The following is a 21,870-nucleotide window of genomic DNA, read 5'->3' on the forward strand; positions in this document are numbered from 1 at the left end:
TAGATGAAATGCATGTCATCAAAAAAAAAAAAAAAAAAAAAGCACACTAACCTGTCCATGGCTCCATGAATGAGTCCCTAGAAGGCTAACAGAGTAGTTTTGTGTTTAAAAAGCATCTAAATGCTAAGTAGCACTTAAGATTAGAGCCTTAAATCTCAGGGAGGCTCTAGACTAGAACACATTCCTAAAGTACCTGCTCCCAGGATTTTGAATTTCACACAACTTCAGAATTTAAAAAAAAAAAAAAAAACCTAGAATTTATCTAAGTAAATATGAAGATCTAATTGTTTTTATTAGAAATTTATGAATCTGGCATCATCCTAAGTAACCAGTAGAAGGGTGTTCCCTGATGTTACAGGAAATGGAAAGTTTTTGTAAGAAAGAAGGTGGAACAGGAAGTTATTTAGCAAAAGAAAAGATTGTTTCAGGCAGGGTCACTCTCCTAAGGAGACAGGAGGGAGTTTTATCATGCAGATTGCCTCACTAGTGCTGGCCAGGAAATCCCAGTTTGATTGGTTTAAAATTCCACTTTGGAGAGTGTCTGAAACTGCTATTATTAGGTTAGGTATTAAGTCTTGGTGGGACTTGGCAAAAATAACTCCATCTTATGTCTGTTGAATCTGTTACAGGGCAGGGAGGGGGAGGGGGCAGCCCAGACCCAGCAAACCTGCCTGTTCTAAATGGGTTCTGCCATCCGCCGCATCAACACAAAACATATGAGACTTTAATGGGAAGGAACTTTAATAAAACTAGGAAACAATACAGGAAAGGCAAAGAATCTAGTTTCTAAATCAAGCACCCAATGTTACCCGTCCCCTCGTGGGTAAAACTCCATCCAAATGGGATTGGCCCAGAGCAAGGCCTCGAAGCCTGCCACAAGTCCAAAGCATCTTCCAGTGGGGACCCACAGAAAAGGGTCAGAAATAATCAGACAAGCCCGGAAGGAAAAAAGCAAAATCAAAATCAAGATAAAAGCTGCTATTGTCACCTCCCCACGAGTCTCACCCACATCTGTGTCACCCAGTCCAAGACCAGAAGGCAAGTGCAGTTTCTTCACGTGTCTCTAGGCTCCATGAGCCTCCTCCAGGTCTCCTTCTGGATCTCCATCCTGCTTCCTTCCTTCCTCAGTCTCCTCTGCAGGTTCTTCTCTTCCTGCACAGCTCTACCCTCCATTTGGGTGGGGCAGGAAACCTGCAACCTCCCCCTTTCCTGGGGACCACCCTGTTACATTTCTTTTCTTTAGTAGAATTGAAAGGGGGAGGGACATCACAGCACAGTGAATGGGTACTATTTTCCCAGCACCCACTTACATTAAATTGCCTTGAACTACAAGTGGTCCTGGGGTGCCATAAACTGGATTTCCTGAGGAGGCGAATTGGGGGTGGAGTCAAGCAGTCATGCTTGATAGATATATAGCTAAACACATGCAGACTTGGAGGTGTCTGGCTTCTGAAGTCCAACTTCCAGCCATGAGCCTCCGCCATATCCAATTTATAGAGGGCAGTCTGTATCTGGTCCTGCATACTTTAAAAACCTTGATCCCACATGCTTTTAAATGCTGGCTCAAAAATGGTACGGCTTTCATCCCTCATACTCTTAATAGTTAAATCAAGAGCCTGAATTTTTTGTGTTACGGTGCAACCCCTATATAAAACGGGTTGCCTGGCTGTGGGTCCTCACCAGCACGCTTAAAAGGGACTTATTAATACTCACTACAGGCACACACAAAAGGTTAATAAAAGGTTTATTTACAAGGGAAAGGGAATTAAGGAAATGTACAACTCAGGGAGAAAATAGGGAAATAAAGTCTTTAATGCGTCCTACCCGATCCACCGACCTGGACACACAAAGGCACTCTCAGAGTTGGCTGGATGCTGCGAGCTGGCGGAGAGCCAAAATGGTGGATCTTCTCCAAAGCCCACGTGTCCAGTTTTACCAAACCTGGCTGCTTAACCCCACCCTCAGGTCCCAGCCACCTTCCCTTTAGTGGTGATGGGATTTGGAGTTCCCGATGTCTTTTGGCTTTGGTCTGGAGTGGGGATGGAGTCCACAAAGCCTGTATGGAATTAGCTTTAGGACATCCTTTTCCCCCTAACAGTTGTTCCATGGCTAAGTTAAGAGCCTGAATTGTTGTTGCACATTCTCAGTATGTGAAGTAGAACATCTATCTCATTACCAAAAAAAAAAAAAAACAAAACACCCAGAAGCACAGACTGTAAAGGGATGGCTTTTAAACCACCCATGTATGTATACAAAAGTAAAATCATGTGCCATACACCAGGAAATCCCAGGTTTTATCAAATTATTTACATTTATAAAACTGGTGGTAATGTAACAGGGTGGTCCCCAGGAAAGGGGGAGGTTCCAGGTTCCCTGCCCCACCCAAATGGAGGGTAGAGCTGAGCAGGAAGAGAAGAACACGCAGAGGAGACTGAGGAAGGAAGGAAGCAGGATGGAGATCAAGAAGGAGACCTGGTGGAGGCACATGGAGCCTAGAGACACGTGAAGAAACTGTACTTGCCTTTTGGTCGTGGACTGGGTGACACAGATGTGGGTGAGAGACCCATGGGGAGGTGACAATGGCAGCTTTTATCTTGATTTTGATTTTGCTCTTTTCCTTCCAGGCTTGTCTGGTTGTTTCTGATCCTTTTCTGTGGGTCCCCACTGGAAGATGCTTTAGACTTGTGGCAGGCTTCGAGGCCTTGCTCTGGGCCAATCCTGCTTGGATGGACTTTTACCCGCGAGGGGATGGGTAACTTTGGGTGCTTGATTTAGAGACTAGATTCTTGCCTTTCTGTATTGTTTCCAAATTGTATTAAAGTTCCTTCCCATTAAAGTCTCATATGTTTTGTGTTGATGTGGCAGGTGGCAGAACCCATTTAGAGCAGGCAGGTTTTGGGGGGTCTGGGGTGCACCTCTCCCTGCCCTGTAACAGTAATATTTAATGGAAAAAGGCTACTTAAACTCAAGGCCAGGAAAAAACTGAAAGAACTCAAGCTAGGGATAAAACTGTGTAAGCTCATGGTTGAGGCCATGTTTGGGTCAAAAACACACCCACAAGAGTTGTACGTATGGGAAAAAAAAAGCAGACTTTTCAAGACATGAGACCAAGATTACACTGCGAGTCCTGCAGACCTAGTGCGCTTATGGTGACCAATGCAAGGAAAGTTACTTTGGGCTGGTCAACCACGGGTGTAACTTGGAAACCACATTGGGTGCCAAACTGTTACAGGGCAGCCCCAATATAAAACGGGTTGCCTGGCTGTGGGTCCTCACCCGTGCGCTTAAAAGGGAAAATATTAATACTTATTAATACTCCACTGCAGGCACACACAAAAGGTTACTAAAAGGTTTATTTACAAGGGAAGGGGAAATGAGGAAATGTACAACTCAGGGAGAAAAGAGGGAGATAAAGTCTTAAGTGTGTCCTACCTGATCCGCCGACCTGGAATCCCAAATGGCATGCTGAGAGCTGGTGGTGAGCCAAGAGCCATGAAGCCAAGAGGCGAGAGACCCCCAAGACCCAAGTGTCTGGTTTTATACCAAACCTGGCTGCTTTACTCCACCCTCAGGTCCCAGCAAACTTCCCTTTGGTGGTGATGGGATTTGTCTTTCCCAATATCTTGATGGCTTTGGTCTGGAGTGGGGGTGGAGTCCACAAAGCCTGTATGGGATTAGCTCAGGACATCCTTTTCCCCCAACACTGCTAGGAAGGATACTTGGAAAGAGATGCATGAAGGAGAGACATATCAGACAGACACATGGGGAGGGGGAGGCTAAAAATGGCAGCTATTGATGTGGTATCTCCTTTTGTCCCCCAGCTCCTTCATTGGGACTTGTCTTACCCTTTTCTTGCTCTTCCCCACCAGAAGGTGCCTTAGACTGTGCAAAGCTTTTGGGTTTCACTGACCCTATTTTAGGTGGATCCTGTTTGGCTAGGCATCTGTCCATGATGATATGGGTAATTTGGTGTGTTTTATTGAGAAACTATTATTGGGGATATCCTTTCATCTCTTCTCTCTATATATACACTAATCTATTAAATATCCCTTTGGTATCCCTTGGGCATGCACTAACAGAATGTTATTATCCACTTGTAATCTACTACTATGTTTTTCAAAAATAAAGTACATTTAAAAATATAATAGGGCCTCCCCAGTGTCGCAGAAGGTTGAACGCAACGCTGTGAAGCTGTCCACAGCCTCTGCAGCACAGGTTCGTTTCCTAGCCAGCCAAGGAGATTCCCACATGGTGTGGCAGACCTCTCCTGTCTCCCCCACTGCTCCCCTCAGCAGTGTATTTCAGTCTGTCTGCCTGTTCTGCTCCCGACTCTGTCTTTGGTGAATCCTCTTACCCTCCTGCACCTCTGGCCTGTATCCCAGCTATTGTATAAATATAAATAAATCTTAATAAAAAATATAATAGAGCCACATGTGTGTATTAAGGTTCACTATTCTAAATGTTGTCTTCTTCTTTGGGGACTCTGCCCAACTGACACATCCCAACATTTTCACATGTTTCTCCCTTAACTGCCAATTCCTTTTGTGTTCTTAACTGCCAATTCCTTAACTGCCAATTCCTTTTGTGTTCTCCATCTCAAAGAGGAGACTTCACTGTTTGTTATGAGGAGAAAAGCAATTAATGTATAATAATCTTAAAATAGAATGTGATATCCTATATTCAAGTGATAAGAATTTAACTCAGTACTGGAAGGGATAATGGTGTTAGAGGAGGTTCCCTGCTTTCCTCCCATGAAGATAATGTAATGCAGTCCTGAAGGTCATTGGACTCAGAGAATCCCATGACTTGGAGCAAAATTTGAGCACCTCCTGGACATTGAAGACCGATGCTGACCATATGATGGAAAAGATACTGGGGAAATTTAACCAAATTCAACAAAATGTGTACTAAAGGGCCTCCCTGATTGCATCAGGGTTAAAGACACAGCCCTATCATGCTATCGCACCAGCCACTGTGACATGAGTTTGATTCCTGGCCAGGGAGGTGACCCCATGGTGCAGCAGACCTCTCCTGTCTCGCCAGCTGCTTCCCTCTACAGTGTACTTCAGTCAATCTGATTGTTCTGTTCCCCACTCTTTCTCTGGCGAATGCTCTCACCCCCTCACCTCTGGCCTGTACCCCAGTTCTTATATGTATAAATAAATAAATCTTAAAAAAAAGTGTACTACAAAAGGTAGTAACAGACACATAGAGATAATGACAGGAGCAGAAATTGTGGTTCAAACACACACTCCCATAAAATGATGGCCCTGAGGAGGGGAGAGTAGTTTATTGTGGATCTAATTGTGGGGAGAAACGTGTGAAAGTGTTGGGATGTGTCAGTTGGGCAGAGTCCCCAAAGAAGAAGACAACATTTAGAATAGTGAACCTTCTACCCCACCTCCCTCAGATTCCACAGATGAAAGGTTCCATCTCACAAGACAGCCCTTCACTTCAGACTTGTCACAAGTCCAGGCTGTTACCTGTGTTTCTGACAGACTGGCTACAAATTGCAGGTTCCAACAATTCCCTAAAACTCTGCATGCCAATTGCAAGTCCCAGTTGTTACCTCAACTTCTGACCAATTTGCCATTAGCCATGATTCCTTCCTTAAGTTCAATTAATTTGCTTAAAATGGTACATAGAACTCAGGAAACCCATTTACTCAATAGATTAGTAATTTCTTACAAAATATTCAAACATACAAATTAGTACCCAAATGAAGATATACATAGGTTGATGTCCTAAACAAAGGTGCTTCTAGTCCTAAATGGAAATGATGTCCAGTATAGTGGCACACGGAAGCATTTGGGATTCCCAATCTGAAAGCTCTCCAAATTCTCTTCTTACAGGTTTTTGTGGTGGTTACCTCACAAAGGCATGGTTGATGAATTCATTGGAGATTGAGTCAATCTCCAACTTTCCCCCAATCTGGAATTCTGGATATGAAAACTGAAAGTACCAACCCTCAATTCAGTCCCAATCCTTAGGTGATTTCCAAAAGTCACTGTCATTAACCTAAATCTGGTTATGGTATAAAAGGACTTATGAATAAGACACCCATTTCACTTTTATGGCCCTGAAGCATTTTCAGAAACTGAGGACAAGACCAAATTTTATGACAAAAAAATGCTAACATTGCCCTTATTGCCCAGGAAATTTCAATGTTTTTTTTTTAAACCATGAATCAGGAACTTTGAATGAAGACCAAATATATATGAGAAATATATTTTGGTCATCTGAATGACCAAATATCTATCTCTATCTCTGTTCCTGTTTCTATGTCTATCTATAGCTACATAAAATCTCTATCTCTATCTCTATCTCCATCTCTACATCTGCCTACCCAGTGGTCTATCTATCTATCTATCTATCTATCTATCTATATCTGCATGTACATAACTATCTATCCATATTATTAATCAAAATATCACAGTTTCTTTTTATTCTTAAAAATATTACCATGAGCTTCTGATACCCTTAAGTTAGACCAGCACTGATACCAAACATGTATTTGTTAAACACTGGTTGAGAAGATCCACAGTGACCTATGATACCAGATAGTTCTACTAGAGAACTAGCTGAGAGACTATAATGTAATAATTAAAGATCTCCAAAGGATAAGAGAATACCCTAATGAATGTTCAGTAATAATATATTTGATTAGTAATTATATATTATTAATGTCTAAAAAATTCTCCATCATCATATATGACATATATTTTATATATTACTTGAAGATGTTGATAATATTACCTAACGTTAATTGAACACTACAGTAGTCATCAATCACTCTTATCTCTAATATTCAATTCATGAACAATTTCTGTCAAATCTAATTCAAAACGTAATTCTAAATATGTTAGCAGGAAGAATGAGAAACATCTCAGCACCCCAAAATCTCCTGTTCTAAATAGTTCTGCCATCCACTGCATCAAAACAAAACATACTATTAGTTCATAAGACCTTTAATAGAAAATAACTTTAATACAATTAGTGTGCACTAGAGAAAAGAGAAAGAACATAGTTTCCCAATGAAACACCCAAAGTTGCCATCCCCTCCTGGATAAATACCCAGCCAAACAAGTTTGGCTCAAAGCAGGACCACTGTAGCCTGAAAGTTTGCCACAAATCTAAGGCACCATCTGGTGGGGACCCATAGGAAAGGGGCAGAAGGGGCCAGGGAAGTCTGAAAGGAAAGAAGCAAATCAAAATCCATGTCAAGGTAAAGGCTGTCATTGTCAGCCTCCCCATGGCTCTCTCATCCATGTCTCTGTCTCTTTCAAATATCTCCTTCCACGGCCCCCAAGTCTCTGGTACAGGTCCAAGGTTAAGAATAAAGTGTGGCTTCTTAACATTTCTCTCTGTTCCATGTGTCTCCTCCTGGTCTCCCCATCTTCATCTCCTTCCCAAGTCCTTCTCCCAGTCTTTTCTAGTTCTTCCTCCCTGCTCAGCTCCACCCTTCCTTGGGTGGGACAAGGAACTTAGATCCTCCCCTTTCTATGGGAGCATACAGTTACAGTTACATCAACTCTCAATGTCTACTGCTACCACCCTAAACCAAGGCATCATCATCTCCTAACTACTGGATTTCCATTCTAAATGGTCTATCTGCATCCAATCTTGCTATATCTACAATCCCAGTCTCCACAGAGCAATCAGACTGATCACAAACAAAAATGCAAACCATCTGATGGCTTCCCATTGCACTTACAGTAAACTCAAAGATCATTCCATAGCATTCCAGCCCCTGCATATCTCTGACCACATCTTGTAGTTCTCATGTTTACAATGTGCTACCAACGCTGACCTTTATTATGTCCCTTGACTGCCATAATCTTGTTCTTTCTTCAGGATCTTTAGCTTGCTATTTTCTCTGCCTGAAGCACTCTTCTCCCAGTTATTCTTATGGCTGATTCCAACCTCTCATGCAGGCCTTAAAAAACAATGCATCTTTAAAGCTATTCTACCTTACCTCTCTTTACCTCTATAAATAATTTTTCATAGTATTTTCACTCTCTGAAATTATTTCACCTTTCATATGCTTCTAGTCTTTCATACCTCATAATGCAAGTGCCAAGAAGGGTCTTTGTCTGCCTTGTTCAGTGGCATATTCCTACCATCACTTAAAACAAAGTCTAAAAGGTACAACTTATTGAAAAAGTGTTTGCTGAAAGAATCAATAAATGACTCTTCCAGAAATAATGTTAAATTTTTTACAAATATTACATGTAATCCACATAAAACTATAAAGTATGTTAGTCTCATTTTATACATAAAGAAGCTGAACTTAGAGAGTTAAGTCAATTCTCGTAGACAATGGAGATAATAAATATCAGTGATGGGACCCAGATTCAGAATTTAACTCTATTTGACTCCTTAACCCATTCTTTTAATCTCATGCTCTATTTCTCTTTATCCAGCTTATGAAATCCTTACTAAATTTTCAGATTTTAAAAATATTTTTTAAAGAAAATACATTACAGTACTAAATTACAATCTCAAAAGTTCACTACTTCAGATTGGAAGGATGATCCAAAACTAATAAAAGGAAACATAATAGGAATAAATTTGAATTTGAAAGGCCCTGCTCCAAATGTTTAAAAAATTAGATGAGAAAGAATGAGTAAGAGGAGACTTGGCTTATAAATAGCATTTGTGAAAAAGGACCTGGGAGTTTAATTTGCTGGTTCAATGTGAGCCAGCAGGATGATGTGGCTGTCACAAAACAAAACAAAAAACAAGCTGCTACAAGCAGTCTGTATTAATAGAAGTCAAGTCTCCCAATACAGCCACATTGGACTTCTTGTTGGTCAGACTATCATAATTGATTATGGATGTCATTTTTTTTTACCAAGCTTTATTGATTTGCTAGTCATTTACATAAATATATAATTTTGGGAGTGTAACTTCATACTTCAACATGTGTACATGCTTTACTCTCCCTCCACCCAAATTCCAGTGTCAATATATTGTACCGTTGACCCTCCATTTCCTCCCCTTCCTTCCTTTTCTCTGGTAACCATGGTATTTTACACAGAGTATAGGAGTTATTTTTGTTGTGTTTGGCCAGGTTGTTTTCTTTGGTTATTTATACTTCACAAATGAATGAAACCATGGATATCCAAGTTTTAGAAGGAAAAGGGCAAACGACCTTGTTCTATGAACAAGAACATGCAGGGTCTGAAATGAATGCAAAATAAGTACGAGTTAAGGGGACTGTGTGGACCTGGAACAGAAAAACAACCTGGAACAGAAAAAGAATAAGCTTTAATTAAGGGACTGCCATTTATGGGATGATCATTCATTATTTTTCCATAATGAAGGACTGTGGCCAGTAAAATAAAATTAAGAGGAGCTGGATTCCAGGCCATTATATGAAACAACTTTCTTTTCTTTTTTTTTTTTAATATTTATTTATTTATGCATACAAGAGCTGGGGCATAGGCCAGAGATGCAGATGCGGGGGGTTAGAGGATCCACCATAGACAGACAGAGTGGGAACAGAACAGGCAGACTGATTGAAATACACTACTGAGGGGAGCAGTGGGCAAGACAGGAGAGGTCTGCCTCACCATGTGGGTTTCTCCCTGGAGGGCAGGGGATCAAACTTGTGCTGCAGAGGTTGTGGATTGCTTCATAGTGCAGTGCTTAACCCCTTGCGCCACCAGGGAGGCCAAGGGACAACTTTCTAATAATTTGTGTGGGGAGGATTAGGACATGAACAGCTTCTTGGGGGAAATTCAACCCACCATAGGGGGAAACATTCATATAATCTTTAATACATGTAATTATTGTTTAGGGAGTGCACACTATGGGCAAAGAACTCTTTAGAGCACTCTAAATGCATCAACATACTTAATTCTCACAAATGACTAGATGAGATGGAAGCTGAAGTACTGAAATGTACTTTTTTTACTTTTCCAGGATCACATAGTATTGAGTGGTAGAGCTAGTATTCAGTCATTCTGGCTCCAGAGCTCATGTACTTAACTGCTTTACTATTCTGTTTCCTAATTATCGTTAACACTATAGTAATAGTAATAATACATATAACTGTCTTTAATGACAATTATGTAGTGGGCATTGGCTTATTGTTTTCCATGGATTATGTCACCTAACCCTCAGAACAACCTGGTAAGACAATTGCTTGCATGATTCTCATTTATAGTCAAGAAAACTGAAGCACATAGAGCTTAAGTAAAGTGTCCAATATTACTCTCCTAGGAAGTAGTGGATTCAAAATTAAGTGACCCGTTTCTATAATTGGTGTGCTTAACACTATGTGACACAAAGTGACTATAGGATTGAAACATCCATTTATTCATCTTTCATCTCTGTCTTAATAGTATTTGTGCATGTTATCTGTTCAACGACATTTTGCTGAGGGATGAGTGAAATAGATCAAGATTGCTACAATAATCATATTTTGTCCAGAGTCACAGCTTGTTTCTCCATATTTACTTTTAAGTGTGCCAATTAACTTCTTATATTATCTATTCCTTCATGCCTGTATACCAGTATTGTCAGCTACACCAACCTTCAAGGACTTCTGTAGCACAATCAGATGGATCTATGGAAGGGAGCTGCTTCCTTACTAATACATTTATTATTTTTTAAAGTGAGATAACATTAGCATTCCCCTGATAAGGTATCACCACCCTAGGACACCCACAACCAAATTACCCATAATTCCCCACCACAGTCCAGTGTATTTCTTTCCCACTTGGTTCTCAACCCTCCCCACACGCCTTATTTATCTGGATGCTTCTGTTCTATAGTCAGCTTTAAGGGTTAGTTTTTGAGGTTGTCTTTATCTGGCCTTTAGTTTGGATTCTCTATATTCCACATATTAGTGACACCATTTATTTATTTTGCTCTTTCTGACTTATTTCACTTAGCATTAGAAAGGATCTTCTTAGGAGACATGTCCACAGGGCGATATGCTCCAAATAACCATTATTTCCAAGTCAGTCCAATTCAAATCATAAGCTTATCAAACACTTTTTGAGAACAAATTGAAAGTCATACCAAATATGCTGAAAATATTCCACCAGGATAGTCCATATGCCAAATCAACTGGATATCAACATGTTCCCTACTATGCTCATATTTCAAATGTCAAGTCACTAGGTTTTTTTTTTTTTTATCCTCCAATTAATGCCTAAGGAGGGAATTAAAGTAACATGTTATCCATGAGTTTTGCTTTACCTTTCCTCTTTGAAGCTAATAATTAGTATAAAGGCCTAACTCTAAATACAGATATCATTTTTTTTAAAAAAAGAAGAAATTAGAAGTCAAATTTAAATTCACAATAGTACACTCAGCCCCAAAGGTAGACTCTGACAATATTAGCAACCCTGTTAGGCATTGTGCACAACTCCAGGGGGTCGATATACACATCCTTTGGATTTGTAAAGTGCACAACCTACCGGGCAATATCTGCAGACCCTGGTCAGCAAAACTGAGTAAGGGGGCTTCCCCGGTGGCGCAGCGGTTGAGCGTTGGGTTGCGAAACTGTCCGCGGCCTCTGTGGCGCCGGTTGGATCTCCCCAGCTGCTCCCCTGCCACCGGAGGAGGGTCCCACATGGCGCGCAGACCTCTCCTGCTGCCTGCTGCTCCCCTCAGCAGTGTACTTCGGTCCTTCTGCCTGCTCTGCTCCTCGCTCTGGCTCTGGTGAATTCTCTCACCCTCCCGTGCTTCTGACTGTACCCAGTGCATGTAGAAACAAAACAAACAAACAAACAAACAAACAAATAAATAAAACATGCCTCTATTAAAAAAAAAAAACTGATTTAGGGTAACAAAAGACCAATGCAAAAAAGCAATTGATTGCAAAGAGTGCTGATCTACACCAGTGATATTTCAAGTTTTAGGAAAGTCAAAGAGACTGCTACACTTGCAGCTTGCTAAACTTGAATACTAGTCTGTGCTGGCTTTGATGAGTTGAGGGAATTCTAGTGAAGGGCAAAGCTCAAAAATTTGGAGTTTTATGTGAACCTTTTCTCAACTCTTCAAACCACCAGGTGCTGGATAACTCATAGGAACTAGATTTCTTGTGAGATTTTGTTGTAATTTCCATTAAAGGTTGTTACGAAGAGGGGGAAAAAATACCTTAAGAGACTAACTGAAGGCACTCAGTACTTCTAATAACAGCAGGAAACCTGGCCATGCATAAAGACTTAGGAGATCAAAGCCAACTCAGCAAACAAGGAGGTGCTCATGCTGGTCATGGGCTTTTAGTGGCTGGGCACTTCCTGTGCCTGTCTCTCTCATGCCATTTGGAGACAACTGCTGTGTATTTCACCCAATTTGAATTATTCTATCCACCCCTCTCCTGACCCCACCTCCTGGTTTTCTTTTATATTTGATTATTGGTTCTGCCTGTGGCTTTTCCAATGGGTGACGAGCATATAGTTTGTTGCTAAGAATACCTTTGGTTTGGTTTTGACTTGACTGCCCAGTGTGCCATAAGTGGTGGTGGTAAGATACAGAATTATGAAAATTTTGTATTTTATGGTATGCTACTGTATGCCAGAGATTTAAATAACTTTGTTCCATTGTCTCAGTGCTGGGACTCAAACACAGGACTATTTGATACCAGAGCTCATTCTATTAATTACTAAACTGTACTAACTTTTTAGAAATAGACTTAAGAATTAGTAAGCCAATTAACATACCCTAATTTACACTGATCATACCTAAAATCCATTGTCTGACTTTCCCCTTTTTGCCCATGTCTCTTTCTTTTTTTCACCTCTGTCATTAGGTGAACAGGACCCTAAGCCATGACAAATATCTCAAGAGTTTTTCTAGATACACAATCCTATTGAGTCCTAGGGCAAGCTAGGGATAACTAGGCAGCTTCAGGGACAGTGCAGGCAGGGACTTCAGGAGAATTAAGGAAGGCTCCAGAGAGAAGGGCAACCAATTCCAAAGGGGACTAATCAAACACCCCCAGGAGTAGGGGCAACAGGACATTCTGGAACATGGATGATAAAGAAAAGTATGCTAAGATAAGGGCTGGGACACAGAGAGTTAGTTCTGGGCACAGAGGCATTAAGGCAGTGAGTGAGACCACCGAGAATTAACAAATCACAAAGAGACTGGTGGAGCTTTTGAATAGTTAGGGGAAGAAGGTATATATTTCCTGAGGCACTGCATGACTTCACTTAGGCTTTCTTGCCCCTCCCTGGCCTGGTTCTACCACCTGGGAGTCCCACTTTATTTCTGTTCCTTTTCTCCTCAATAAACTTTTTGTTTCTCTAAACAAATCTGCCTCTTTTCGCCTACTTGCATGAGTGCCAGCCAAGTTCCTGCTGCGGGTTTCGTGAGACACCAACCTGTGGTGATCTAGTGGCTGGGACTAAGCGTTGCCACTGCAGCCTGGGTTCTGTTTCCGGCTGGGAGACTAGGCCTGGAGACCTGAAATTATGGTATCACTATGAAATAACAAGATAGAGAGAAGAAACTAGCAATGTTAAATTGCTCTTGAGCCTATCACAATCTTTCTTCATTAATTCCTACCTACAAAAAGTTTCTGTACCTATTTTATGGCATGGAAAAGTGGGATGTTTGCTGTCAGGACTTCATTATCATCATTAATCATCATTTCAAAATGAAAATTAACAAAAACTTTTGTAATGAAATAAGAGTGAGAGAGCTATTGTTACTTGCATTTTACACAAAAAGCAACAGAGGTATAGTGAGGCAAAATTCCCTCATCCATTTTCAAGAGGTATCATAACATCAAAGAGCAACAAGACTGAAAATAATCTTAAAAAGGTTTGCATCTCCTAAATAAATTTTTAAGCTCACAACAGATTCTAGAATCCAGCTTTACTGTAAACCTCTTGCAATGTGGGCTATGGAAACTATGGAAAACTTTGTAGTTGCATCTGATTCTGAACTGCAAATAACATACGGCTACAGCACTGCAAAATCTCAGCATCTCTAACCTTACACAAAATGGTATTAAAATACTTGGGGGGGGGCCTTCCTGGTGGTGCAAGGGGTTAAGACACAGCACTATGAAGCTATCCACAGCCACTGCATCAGGAGTTCAATCCCTGGCCAGGGAGGTGACCCACATGGCGCAGCAGACCTCTCCTGACTTGCCCACTACTCCCCTCAGCAGTGTATTTCAGTCAATCTGCCTGTTCTGGTCCCCACTCTGTCTCTGGTGAATCCTTTCAAGCCCCCCCCTCCCGCCCTCCCCACCACACACCTCTGATCTGTGCCCCAGTTCTTGTATGCATAAATAAATAAATCTTTAAAAAAAATAAAATACTTGGAATATTATGAGCTGCCATGGCTCCCTAGCCAACCAGGGGCTTGAGATCTGGATGAGGGGAATTACATCTTTCCTAACCTATTTCCACCTAGCACTCTCTATCACAAGTCTCCTTCCCAAATTCCTAATTCCCCCTGATATTAACAATGTTATAGAGATGCAGGAGTACCCTTGTTTTTGGTTTGACATAAATTAGGTCTTGGAACACATCAAGCACCCTAATGTTTTATGTGTTCTGTGGGTATAAATCTGTAAGGACAATAAAATAGGCATAATTTGATTTATTCATGTCAACTATGTATCAGTTATTTTTTTCTTTTCTTTTTTTTAAAGATTTATTTATTTATACAAGAACCGGGGTACAGGCCAGATGTGTCGGAGACTGAGAGGATTCACCAGAGACAGAGAGGGGAACAGAACAGGCAGACTGATGAAATGCACTGCTGAGGGGAGCAGTGGGCGAGACAGAAGTCTGCCTCGCCATGTGGGCATCTCCGCGGCCAATGGGGATCGAACCGACACTGCAGAGGCTGCTGACAGTTTCACAGCGCTGTGCTCAACCGCCTGCGCCACCAGGGAGGCCCATATCAGTTATTTTATATTCTTATCTATTTCTCAAAACAATTCTGAAATTAGTCAATACTAATACCATTTGACAGACAAGAAAACTGAGTCTCTGAGATTTTGTAAGTCTTAGACATCAAATGAAGGATCCTTTGGATTAAGGGCTAACTTGCATTATCTTCTAGCTATTTTTGTTATTTTTAATCCACATTCTTTCTTTCTTGATGACAACAAAAGAGAAGTGTAAACTGAACTTTCTTGTGCCACAGAAATTCCCCAGTGTGGTTTGCCAGGTTAAATTAAATATTGGGGCAAATGTTCAAGTGAGTTGATATTCCAGCCACCTTAAACTGCTCTTCTGTTTTTTCCTCCTGTATGCTTTTTCAGTCTCTTTCTTCCTTTGAGGAAGAAAAGAGAAGGCTGATAAAGCATCACTGAAAAACATAAAATTCTATTTTATTCATATCCATTGCCTTTTTTCAATAAATCAAAAAGGAAAAATAGTTTATGGGCATCCTGTTCTCCACTGTATGGAAAGCGTTTACTCATTAGAAAAAAAGTTGCCAAAATATATACAGTTCTTCAGCTGGACAAAATTAAAGATGCCAAAGTTGTCTGCGGATTATTTTTTTCCTTGCAAGCTGTTAGGTTGCCCCACCCAGAAGCTAAGCTATTTTGAATGTTTCTGTCAGTTTTTTTTGTTGCCAGATCCACCTTGGTCTTTCATTCTCTCCCCTGGCTCCACCCTCCCCATCCCTCCCCTGTTCCTTTCCTCTCTGTGTCTCTCCTTCCATCAAATTAATTGCAAAGGCTTTTCAGTTAAATGTGCATCAGAGGCAAGGAAATTCTGCTGCTTTATGGCATCTAACCTTCAACTGGAATTTTGCTTGGAATACTATATTGCTGGGCCCTGTTGACATTCACCCTAGCTTTGCCCTTAGGACATATGACATACATTCATGAATTTTAAGGAGTGTTGCTTCTCTTGATCCCTCAGCCTGGAAAATATCTTGCTATGTGAAACTGTAACCATTTCTTTGCCTGAAGATATTCAATATGGCCAAAGACCCACTGTATGTCCTATAAAATATTAGCAAGTAGCATTATAGTTAGTTTCATAGAAGGAATCATTTTAAAAATACATTTATTCTAACAATGGTAGAAATCATGGTGAATATGATTTATTTTTCTAATTATTTCATTTATTACATTTTAAATAAGAAGTCTATGAATGTCTAATCTTTATTTTTTTAAATCTTCTATTACATTGTATTCTAAAAATTCTATACTACGTTTACATGTGGAGGACAGGCTGTTAACTTGTACGCTCTCTTTTGGGCACAACTGGATTTTTAAAGCAGTTTGGCAACACAATTTGGCTGCCCATTAGTACGTATACAGTGCTCCCTCCCAGAGGCCTGACTCCAATAACAGGAGAAGCATTACTGTACTTGACAGGCACTTGGGGAGCAAGCTGTGCTCCTCATTTCTTAGAAAGACTGATGGAAAAGAAGTGAGAAAAGGAGGACTATGCAAAAAAATAATGATGGAGGTCTAAGGGTTAGCAGGCATTCGAGGACTATTCCTCAAAACATTTGCTTCCCTAGAAGAAAGAGGATTGAGCTCCATATACAAGAACATAGCAGCAATTATTGAAATTGTTTCTCAGTCTCCTGTTTGCACTTCTCAGTATATCAGAGGTTTCATTTCTTGTTTTTTGTTTTTTGTTTTCCCCCTGGCCAAATGCCAAATGCATGAAGATAGAGCTGGCCAAATGCCAAACGCATGAAGCCATTTTAGAAAAAGAGAGAATAAAACACAAAGATTCAAGCTTTGGGGGTCTCTTCCTGGATTACTCCAAAGAGTCATTATAATGAGATGAAAGTCATGGTACTAATTTTACAACATAAGGACTATGGTTGCAAACTTTAACAGCCAGGGTACCCGCAGCAGTTGCACCCCCAGTACAACTCTAACCACAGAATGATCAAATATTAACTGAAGGAGAGTAAGTCACTTTGTAACATCCTACTGCAGTGGCAAAGGCAGAGACAGCTAACAGTAGCTTTTTCCTACCCAATGCCAGACTATAGAGCTTTGCAGCAATGCTGGGACATTTCTGTTTATCCAGTGACATTGAATGAAGATGAACTTAGGTCAAATGTGAGGTCACTTCTCAGAATGGACCCATTGAAAGAAGAACAGGGAACCACTCTGGTTTGGGTTCTCAAGATCTATTTATTTTAAGAAGAAATTCAACTGGCCAATTCATTTATGAATTGGCCAACCTGTGTAAAATGCAAGTGTTTAATCAATAAAACACATGACAAAAAAATGAATGTAGCAGTGGAAGAATTTCAAAGATAAGCCCATTGGCTGCAAAATGTACAAGCTCTCATAACTACACCTGGAACAAAACTCTGTCACCTATCCAAACATTAGTTGTTCCTGGGAAGTGCTTTTGTTCATCTTACAAAAGTAAACACATTTTCTTATTGTCCACATTTGTTCTAGCCAGACCCTTAAGTTAAAGCCCTATAATTAACTTAACTCTTCAGGTGCTGGTGCAAATACAAACTAAAGAGAAATAGAGGTGACCTTTGCACAGCACAGGTTTGAACTAGAGAGATCCACTTATATGAGGAATTTTTTTGTATCCTCAGGCTCCACATTCATGGATTCAGTCAAATTCCAATGTACTTTGGTTGACTCCATGAATATAGAACCAAAGGATATGTATAGGGTTACTAAAAGGGGCTTGAGCATGCTCAGATTCTGGTATCCACAGGAGGGTCCTGAAATCAATCAGTACCAGACAACTAAGGGATGACAGTATTTAAATTTTGGAGGGATCAAAAGTTATATGTGGATTTTTCACCATGCGGGGTCAGCATCTGTAACATCCCAATCCTGTTGTTCAACTGTATAATGAAACAATTAGCTTACCTCCTTATTGCTAATTATTGTTATAATATCATTGACTATAGTATATCATTTCATTCTTATAACAATCTTTTAATGAGTCCTATTCCTAAAATTTCATGTCTGCTACATAATACCCACTACGCTAATTTTAGGCTAATTTCCTTCAAACTAGTTAAAGTCCAAAGTGATTTAAGTCATTTTCTGCTCAGATTTTATTGATTTGCAAATTGTTTATATAAACATATAATTTTGGGAGTATAAATTCACACTCCATGAATGCACATTATTTACTCATGTACCACCAAAGCCAATATACTACCACGTTCCCTCCCCTAACCCTTTTTAAGGAACCAATCATTTAGGCTGGTTCATATCTTGGTTATTGTGAATAATGCTACAATCATAGAAGTGCTTATACCTTTTTGTATTAGTGTTTACATATTCTTTGATAAATACCTAGAAGTAGTACTGCTGGATCATATGGCATTTCTATTTTTACTTTTTGGGGGAATCGCCATACCATTTTCCATAAAGACTGCACCAATTCCCATTCCCATTTCCATCAACAGTGGATGAGTTTTCCTTTTTCTACACATCCTTGCCAACATTTGTTCTTTCCAACCATTTTGATATAGGTCATTCTCACAGGACTGAGGTGATAGCTCATTGTGGTTTTGATTTACATTTTCCTAATAGTGATTTTTGAGCATTTTTTTATGTCCCTGTAGGCCAAGTGAATGTCTCCTTTGAGAATTAGGTTGTTTGCACTTTTATTATTGAGTAGTACTAGAACTCTCTATATTTTGGCAATTAACCCCGTGTTATGTCCCATATGTCCACTGCTATTATATACATATTTTTTTTTTATCTTCTTTGTTTAACTTGGCAGCAGGTGAGGAAGGGAGACAGGGAAATTAGAGTCCAAAGACATGCTCTCTGTCTTAGTAGGGAGGGAAGGCCATTCCAGGTGTATGATTTTATACCACCTCTTCTCCGATTCAGTCCAGAGCAAACACTGATCACTGCTACAAGTAGCCTGAGTTTGAGGGCCACTCATCTCATAGGGATGCACCAAGTCTCTTTCTCTACTCACCCTGTATAGAACAGGGAGTGGACATTTTCATCTGAGCTGCTGACAACCAGATCCTCTGCAACTTTACCAAATATCCAACCACCCATGGGCATGCCATCCTCACTGAAAAGATTCACTTCACATAATCTGTAACTTACAGATAATGTCTGGTCCCCAGCTTGCTTGGCTGACTGAAGTGACAACTGATTTGACTGCAACCAGCCTTCTTTCTCCCTGTTCTTACACCACCAACCTTGTGCAAAATATTCATTGGTCAGACCCTCATCACCAGTTATAAACTGACTAATTTTGCTATGAACATTTACTTTTTTTAGTTGTACTTAGGGGAAAATTTTATTTTGACCTCTGTATTCTCCATGTTGTGGATAGACTGTTCTTTAGGTCTTATTTGTTGTATGATTCGAAGCTACATGGAAAATAGAGCAGATGAGAAGACATATATTATCACTCTCCAACTTTAATTTACTTCCAGTATATACTTTCACCTGTGTCCTTATAAATATGGCATTTTCTATCCTCTCAAAGAGGATAGAAAAATCTGCAAAATGAAGCAATAATGGATGGCTTGAAATTAAGGTGCATTTAAACAAATTTTTGTATTAGCTATAATCTTATTGTATGGAAAAAGGACCCATTTATATTTCCAAATTTGAGAATACAGAGTGCATGCATTGCCAAAGTATTGGAGTTTCTAAATTGTTTTTTTTTAAGAAAAATATTTTTCATTCTATATTAATATATATACATTATTATGTGCATCAATTTTTATTTTTATTTTCTTTTTTGCTCAATTTTTTTAAAAATAAATTTTATTTTTATATTCCCCATACAATTGCAATCCCCTTATTTTGACCCCAATCCCTTCCCTCCCCACCCCCCACCCCCCATAGAGTGTCTCTTGTTCATAGTTGTTTGTTGCTTTTGATATTTTCATTCTTAAAGTTATTCTTTTTCCTGGTCCCTTATTTAAGTTTTCTAGATTCCTGCTATGAGTGAGACCATCCGGTATTTTTTCTTTTTCTTTCTGGCTTATTTCGCTGAGCATGATCCCTTCCAGTGCCATCCATGTTGCTGCAAATTGCATGTGTTTTTCTTTTTTGAATGCTGAGTAATATTCCATGATGTATATGTACCACATCTTCTTGATCCAGTCATCTCTTTTTGGGCATTTGGGTTGTTTCCAAAGCTTAGCTATTGTAAACAGTGCTGCTATAAACATAGGGGTGCAGGTGCTCTTTGGAATTGATGTTTCTGTGTCCTTTGGGTAAATACCTAGGAGTGGAATTGCTGGATCATATGGAAGCTCTATGTTTAGTAGGTCCAGAAATCTCCACACAGCTCTCCATAGTGGTTGGACCCGTTTGCACTCCCACCAACAGTGCAGGAGAGTTCCTTTTTCTCCACAACCTCGCCAACATTTGTCGTTGCTAGTTTTTTTAATATGTGCCATTCTCACTGGTGTGAGATGGTATCTCATGGTAGTTTTGATTTGCATTTCCCTGATTACAAGTGATGTTGAACATTTTTTCATATGCCTGTTGGCCATTTGCATTTCCTCTTCAGAGAATTTTCTTTTTAGCTCTTCTGCCCATTTTTTCACTGGATTATTTTCTTTGTTGTTGTTGAGTCTCATCAGCTCTTTGCAGATTTTTGTGATCAGTCCTTTATCATTAGTGTTGCATGCAAAAATGTTCTCTCAGTTGGTGGGGTTTCTCTTTGTTTTTGTTACTGTCTTTTTTGCTGTGCAGAAATGGAGTTTCTAAATTGTAATGGTCAATCGGTCCTAGCTGAAGAGACATGGAGTGGTATTGCCCCATGAGTCTGCTTGTAAATACAAGTTATTCATATTCTCAGATTTTCAAAGTTAAAAAAAAAAGTAGCTCTGATATATTGCACTTTGCCTTTTTGGCTATATTTGCAGTTAGCATAAAAAGCTCTATTGAAGGCAGGGTTGCTTCATTTTAAGGGGTGGCTGGCTCTAAAGGAGGTATAAGGAACTAATAAATTTACAAATCTGCTAAAGGTCTACAGTAATATATACCTTACAAGTGATTTATAATATATTTACAACAAAGAAATTAAAGCACATCAACAGCTCTTGAAAAAGCATTTACTGCAATTTTGTATTGATATATTTAATTAAAAATTACTTAAATATGTTCAAGTGCACTATTTATAATAAAATGGAGGCTACAGGCATAGAATTCAATGTATAGTAACTATTGACCAGACAAAGCTATGACAAACAACTCAAGATCAAACTTTTGTGTATGCATATATAAAAATCAAACTGCACTTAATAGAACTTTAAAATCTAAAACCCTTAAAAAGAGAATCAAGTAATATGAGAGGGAGGAAAGTTTGTATCACTGAAAGAGCATCTTAAATATGAGTCAGGACACACCCAACATTTCTTCTCATTGACTATTGAAATAATTTGCCAGGCACTAACCTAACCCTTCTCCAAACCTGATTTTTTCTCCCTTAGGTGCACAATTACATGAGGACTTGCCTAAAAAGCTGAGTGGTTTTGAAAGACATTTTCTACAGAATTGTATGATTTATTTTCATACAATTTCATCTTTTTGCTTTCTTCAGCACACAAACCTGACACCCAAATCTTCTGATTACTTTTGAGAAGCCCTAAATTTTGCAATATTTTGTTGCATATTGGAAATGATTTGTTGGTAGCCATGACATTTGTATATTTGTAAACTGTGGATTCAGGGGTGGCTGTGACAGTTGTATGTTTGTACAATGAGGATTCAGAGGTAAGTAGGATAGACACTGTTTATTACTTTACCATATATAACTTCACAAAATTATTGTACAGCTTCTATCAACCTCAAACCTTTTTCAAGATGTTTGTCATATAACCTACATTAGCCTCTTTCCAATTAATGCTTTATCTTTGAGAATTTTTCTATTGGTGTTTATAATATTTAAAGATGTTTTCCTATTAAAATTTATAAAGTATAACTTTATTATCTCTCAA

Source organism: Talpa europaea (assembly GCF_964194135.1).
Source record: "Talpa europaea genome assembly, chromosome: X".
Lineage (NCBI taxonomy): Eukaryota > Metazoa > Chordata > Mammalia > Eulipotyphla > Talpidae > Talpa > Talpa europaea.